Source organism: Octopus bimaculoides, chromosome 1 (genome assembly GCF_001194135.2).
Source record: "Octopus bimaculoides isolate UCB-OBI-ISO-001 chromosome 1, ASM119413v2, whole genome shotgun sequence".
NCBI lineage: Eukaryota > Metazoa > Mollusca > Cephalopoda > Octopoda > Octopodidae > Octopus > Octopus bimaculoides.
Genome location: NC_068981.1, coordinates 9,469,909 through 9,476,412, shown reverse-complemented (window position 1 = coordinate 9,476,412; position 6,504 = coordinate 9,469,909). Strand labels below are relative to the sequence as shown.

Below are 6,504 nucleotides of genomic sequence, written 5' to 3'. Positions count from 1 at the left end.
AAACATTGTGATTGGTTTGTTTGGCTAAAATTGTTCAAGGTGGTGCTGTAGCATGGCCGCGGTCTACTAACTGAAACAAATGAAAGATATAAGATTACCAATAAAGTCATCAGGATCTCCAGTAAAATCTTCATCACTGTCACTTTCCACAACTCCTGGGGTGATTGCAATCCCTGGGTAAGGTTTACCAAATGCTTCTGCAAAAGACAAACATAATGTAAATGATTTCATCTGTTACATCTGGATAAAACAACACTTTAAAATGAGCCGATGAAGAGGCCACTATGTGGTCACTTAATTTGCAAGAAACAGCAGCCAAGTCGTCCTCAAATCACACTGTACCATCATTAAAAGATGGAAGAATCATCATCTTCATTTAATGCTTGCATTAGTCAGATGGAGGGCCAGTCTGGTGGTACTGGCAACGGCCACACTCAAATGGTGTATTTTATGTGCCACCTGCACAGGAGTCAGTCTTGCGGCACCGGCAACGACCTCACTCGAATGTTTTGTTCACATGCCACCGGCACAAGTGCCAGTAAGGTGATGCTGGTAACGATCACACTTAAATGGTGCTTTTTACGCGCCACCAGCATGGAAGCCAGACAGCCGCTCTGGCAGTGATCCCGCTCGGATGGTGCTGTTAGCGCTCCACTGGCACAGGTGCCAGTCATCGAATTTGGTTCAGTTTCAGCATATACACATACACACACACATATGCACATACGCATCCAAGATTTAAAAACTGTGCTCTCATTTCCGCCATCATGTTCCACTCACTACAGCTACCCTTATGTACATCTACCCTTATGTACCTCTACATCTCCCGCCCCACACACCCTACGCATCATCCACCTACTTCCTGAGCCATTTCTACTCCTCACACCTCACCCCATTTCCATACTGATATCCCCCCCATCCACACATTCACCCTTGTACATCATTCACTACATCACTTCTACCCCCATCTCTAATCACCCCTCACACTCTTATGAAACAAATAACCCCCCCACACCCCATCCATTCTGTATCCTCAAATAGGCTCACTTCCTTGTACCTTGAGGGTTCTCTGGCACCCTATTACTGCCATCTTGATGGCAACGATGGTAATAATGAGGAGGACGGTGGTGATGGTGATGATGATGGTTATGATGATGGTGGTGGTGTTGGTGATGGTGGCGATGTGTTATTCAACTCTCCAATGGCAACCTCTGACATTTTCTACAGATGGTATTTTTTTTTTCCCCCCTATCCTCATAGGAGTCTAACAAACTCCATTTCCTACTTTTACACTTTGCTTTGCATGAAACTTATTTCATAAATAATTAATAACTTTTTGAAAGGTGAACCACAGTTCATTAAACATAAGTAATTGGTTGTAATAAAAAAGAAATAATATATACTTGCATGTCTTTAACAAAACAATTGCTTCACACCTAATTATTATTATTATTATTATTATCATTCAGTAGTCTTATTTTTATCACATGCTTTCACTTCACTACCGAGCACAGCTCTGTGTGCCTTGGGTATGTGCTGTGGTTTGCTGTGATGCTCTTATGGTTACTGTATTGAAAGCGGTTTGCATAGGATGTGTGCAGTGCCTAGTAGTGCTATTTTCTGTATGTTATATATATTTGTTAGACCTGGTGTTTTTGTTATGTATTTCATCATCATTTAACGTCCGCTTTCCATGCTAGCATGGGTTGGACGATTTGACTGAGGACTGGTGAAACTAGATGGCTACACCAGGCTCCAATCTGATTTGGCAGAGTTTCTACAGCTGCATGCCCTTCCTAACGCCAACCACTCAGAGAGTGTAGTGGGTGCTTTTACATGTCACCCGCACGGAGGCCAGTCAGGCGGTACTGGCAACGGCCACACTCAAAATGGTGTATTTTATGTGCCACCCGCACAAGAGCCAGTCCAGGGGCACAGTCAACGATCTTGCTTGAAAATCCTATGAAGGCCAGTCAAGCGGTACTGGCAACGGCCACGCTCAAAATGGTGTATTTCATGTGTCTATTTTTTTTATCATACCTAACACGCCTATTTCGATAGGAATTGTCTCTCTTTTTAGACTCCAAATTCGAGTTATCTCTATTTCCAGGTTTGTATTTTGAAACTTTCTCCATTTCTTTTAGAGAAATGTTGCCATCTGCTGGTATTGATACATCGATTAGAAAGCATATTTTTTCTTAATGATCTCTGACAACTATATCTGGGCTATTGGCCTTAATTTCTCTATCTATGTGTATTGGCATATCCCATAGTTTGGTTGCTTTCTCATTTTCTGTGACCTCTTCTGGCATGTGCCTACACCATCTTTTTTCTGTTATTCCATAGTGTTGGCATAGCTTCCAGTGTATATAGGTCTCACCTCTGTCATATCTATTATTCTTATTCTTATTATTATTATTATTATTATTTCCTTTTTTTGAGTATATGGCTTTCTTTTGTTACCATATTTTTTTTGAGATGCCCTGTGTTTCTTTCAATTAATTTTAAAAATAAAGAATTTAGTAAAATAACTTAGTTATCCTAGTGTTAGGAACATAAATTGTGATTAAGGTTTGGTGGAAGATTTTAATTGAAACCTTATGGAAACAAGACATTTGTACTACAGAGCCAGAGCTGGTTTCAGCCGGGTTGGTATCAAAAGGGTTAAAGGCGGCGAGCTGGCAGAATCATTAGCATGCCAAGCAAAAAGCTTAGCGGCATTCTGCCCATCCTTACATTCTGAGTTCAATTTCTGCTGGGGTCAACTTTGTCTTTCATCCTTTTGGGGCCAATAAAATAAAGTACCAGTTGACTACTGGAGTTGATGCAATCGACTAACCCCCTCCCCACAAATTTCTGGCCTTGTACCTATTGTAGAAAGGATTATTATTATTATTATTATTATTATTATTATTATTATTATTATTTTTATTTCATTCTTCTGAGTATATGGCTTTCTATTGTCTTAAAGGTGGTGAGCTGGCACACTCGTTAGCACGGTGGACAAACTGCTTAGCAGCATCTCTTCCAGCTTTACATTCATCATCATCATCATCATCGTTTAACGTCCGCTTTCCATGCTAGCATGGGTTGGACGATTTGACTGAGGACTGGTGAAACCGGATGGCAACACCAGGCTCCAGTCTGATTTGGCAGAGTTTCTACAGCTGGATGCCCTTCCTAACGCCAACCACTCAGAGAGTGTAGTGGGTGCTTTTACGTGTCACCCGCACGAAAACGGCCACGCTCGAAATGGTGTCTTTTATGTGCCACCCGCACAAGCCAGTCCAGGGGCACTGGCAACGATCTCGCTCGAAAATCCTACAGGAGCCAGTCAGGCGGTACTGGCAACGGCCGCGAGTTCAAATTCCACTTTGCCTTTCATCCTTTCGGGGTCGATAAATTAAGTACCAGTTGAGTACTGGGGTCGATGTAATCAACTCATCCCCTCCCCTCAAAACTGCTGCCCTTGTGGAGAAACTTGAAACCCTTATTATTAAGGTGGCGAGCTGGCAGAACCATTAGCATGATGGGCATTTCGCCTGTTAACCACCGGAGTCGATGTAATTAACTAGACCCCCTCCCCTCAAAAAATGTCATGCCTGGTGCCTACAGTAGAAAGAATTATTATTCTTACTATTTTCTTGTTAATCCAGGGTAGCAACCTGACCAAATTGTTAGCAACCCAGACAAAATGCTACAAGTCTTTCTGCTAGCTCTTTACATTCTGGTTTCAAATCCAACTGAGGGAAAATTTACTTTTAATTCTTCCAGGGCCAATATAATAAAATACCAGTCAAGTACTAGGGTCAGTGGTATTAACTAACCCCTCTCATCTCAAAACTGCTGACTCTGTACCAATTTAGAAACCATTATTTCTGGATAATCTTGAGAATTATTAAACCATAGACAGATTAACGAATTACCAGAAAGAAAATGTGAAACAACTTACTGTTTATATTCTTCTGTAGCATCATCAACAAGTTTGAGGAATTCAGGAAATCCTTCGCCAGTGATGGCTGACACTCCAACAGACTGAAATTTGTTAAAATATACAGGAGTTAAGAAAATTTTAAATACAACTACAACATGCATGGCACCATGTGGCTTAGGGGTTCAAATATTCAGCTCATAATCAAAAACAAAATTTACAACCAAATGGTAAATCAGCAAAGCTAGGCCATACACACTTACAGCACACATTTTTTTTCTTTTACATGTTTCAGTCATTGGACTGCAGCCATGCTGGGGTACTGCCTTGAAGGGTTTTAGTCGAACAAATCAACTCAAGGACTTATTCCTTTTTAACCCTTTCGTTACTGTATTTATTTTGAGATGCTCTGTGTTTCTTTCAATTAATTTTAAATATAACAAAGAATTTAGTAAAATAACTTAGCTATCATTCAGCTAGTGTTAGGAACATAAATTGTGACTAAGGTTTGGTGGAAGATTTTAATTCAAAACTTATGAAAACAAGACATCTGTACTCAAAACTTGTCAACAAACGGTGTATTTATGTCCCCATAACTTACTGGTTCAGCAAAAGAGACCAATAGAATAAACACTACGCTTTAACCTTTTCATTATCAACCCGGCTGAAACCAGCTCTGGCTCTGAGTAGAAATGTCTTGTTTACATGAGTTTTGAATTAAAATCTTCCACCAAAACTTAATCACAATTTATATTCCTAACACTAGCTGAATGATAACTAAGTTATTTTAATAATAATTCTTTGTTATATTTAAAGTAATTGAAAGAAAAACAGAGCATCTCAAAATAAATACAGTAACGAAAGGGTTAAAAGTGATAAAGCCATTTGCATTTTGAAGCAGACATTACAATGCAGTTGAGGGAGAAAGAGATATGATAGAATGATATATTTCTGAATTCAACCAATTTCCATAAAAGAGGTAGGGAAAATTTTTTTTTAAAAAAGCCAATCACAAGAGACTGTACAAAGAATACACCATAAAAGGAAAGCACCCCTGCTCTTAATGGACAGGTTTTTGAAATAACTTTTAGATGTGCATTCTACAAGGTTGCATTAGGCATTTACAACTTTCCACAAAAATTTTTAAAATATTATCTAATGTGTATAAGTTTTGTCTTGCAAGTTATTCGGTGATCCAGTCAGTGCTGGTGCCGTGTAAAAAGCATCTGTGCCTACGTCACCTAAAAATCATCTGTACCAGTGCCACATAGGAAGTACCCGTGCTGGTGTCACGTAAAAAACACCCAGTACATTCTGTAAAAGTGGTTGGCATTAGGAAAGGTATCTAGCCATAGAAACAATGCAAAAACACACGACTGGAACCTAGTGAAGCTCTCCAGCTTCTCAGCTTTTAGCCAAACCACAACCCATACCAGCATGGAAAACAGACAGGCAGATGATGATGATGATGATGATGATGATGAAGATGATGATGATCTTACTTTTATTTTTTTTTTTTTTATTTTCAAATTAAACTTTTCTCATTTTCTTTTTCTATTTTATTTACCTGAAATTTTGAATTACCTGTAATTTAATTTATCAGCAAGGTGAGTGATGAATTCTGTATAATTATAATTAGTACATCATTATTGTAAGTACATCTGTGTATTTGTATTAGTAAATGCAATTATTATGTTATTAGTGGTTAATTATTGTATGGTGGTGCATAAATAAGTTTAGCAGTTTTCTTCAGGCACTAATAAACTCCAATATCTTGTACTATTCTTGGTACACCTGCTTTACATGTACTTAAAGTTCAACTGAAAATCCAATAATGTAGACAATTCTTCACTGCTTATTATACAGAGGTGGTGTGCAAAAGTAGGTATACAGTAGGGACGTGCTACCAAGGCAGGTAAGGTAGGCAGTGCCTACCTTAAATAAAAAAGATTGATAGCAACATTTTCTTTTAAGGCAAAATATGCACCTAATTCAATAAAATTATGAAGGTTATTCTAATTACTATGCATAAAATGCAAAAAAAATTTTTCTTTTTGTCGATTAGGTAGGCATAATTCAACCCTGCTTTTCAATCTCAGTATTTAAGATACGTATAGTATTGCTGTAGTACATGTGCTGCGTACATTCCTACAACACCATTTTCTTTACGTCATTGGACATTAAACTCTGCTTGCGAAGACCTGTTGAGGCAAGTGAAATCGAAATCTAACCAAATTCGACAAGTATTTTTCAATGTTCTTATTCATCATCATCATCATCATCATCGTTTAACGTCCGCTTTCCATGCTAGCATGGGTTGGACGATTTGACTGAGGACTGGTGAAACCGGATGGCAACACCAGGCTCCAGTCTGATTTGGCAGAGTTTCTACAGCTGGATGCCCTTCCTAACGCCAACCACTCAGAGAGTGTAGTGGGTGCTTTTACGTGTCACCCGCACGAAAACGGCCACGCTCGAAATGGTGTCTTTTATGTGCCACCCGCACAAGCCAGTCCAGGGGCACTGGCAACGATCTCGCTCGAAAATCCTACAGGAGCCAGTCAGGCGGTACT

At 39.2% G+C, this 6,504-nt stretch overlaps 1 pseudogene; it reads right to left on the bottom strand.

Annotated features, from left to right (window-relative positions):
* LOC106877762 (GPN-loop GTPase 1-like) overlaps positions 1-6,504 on the bottom strand; it is a 24,016-nt pseudogene that overhangs the window by 2,039 nt on the left and 15,473 nt on the right.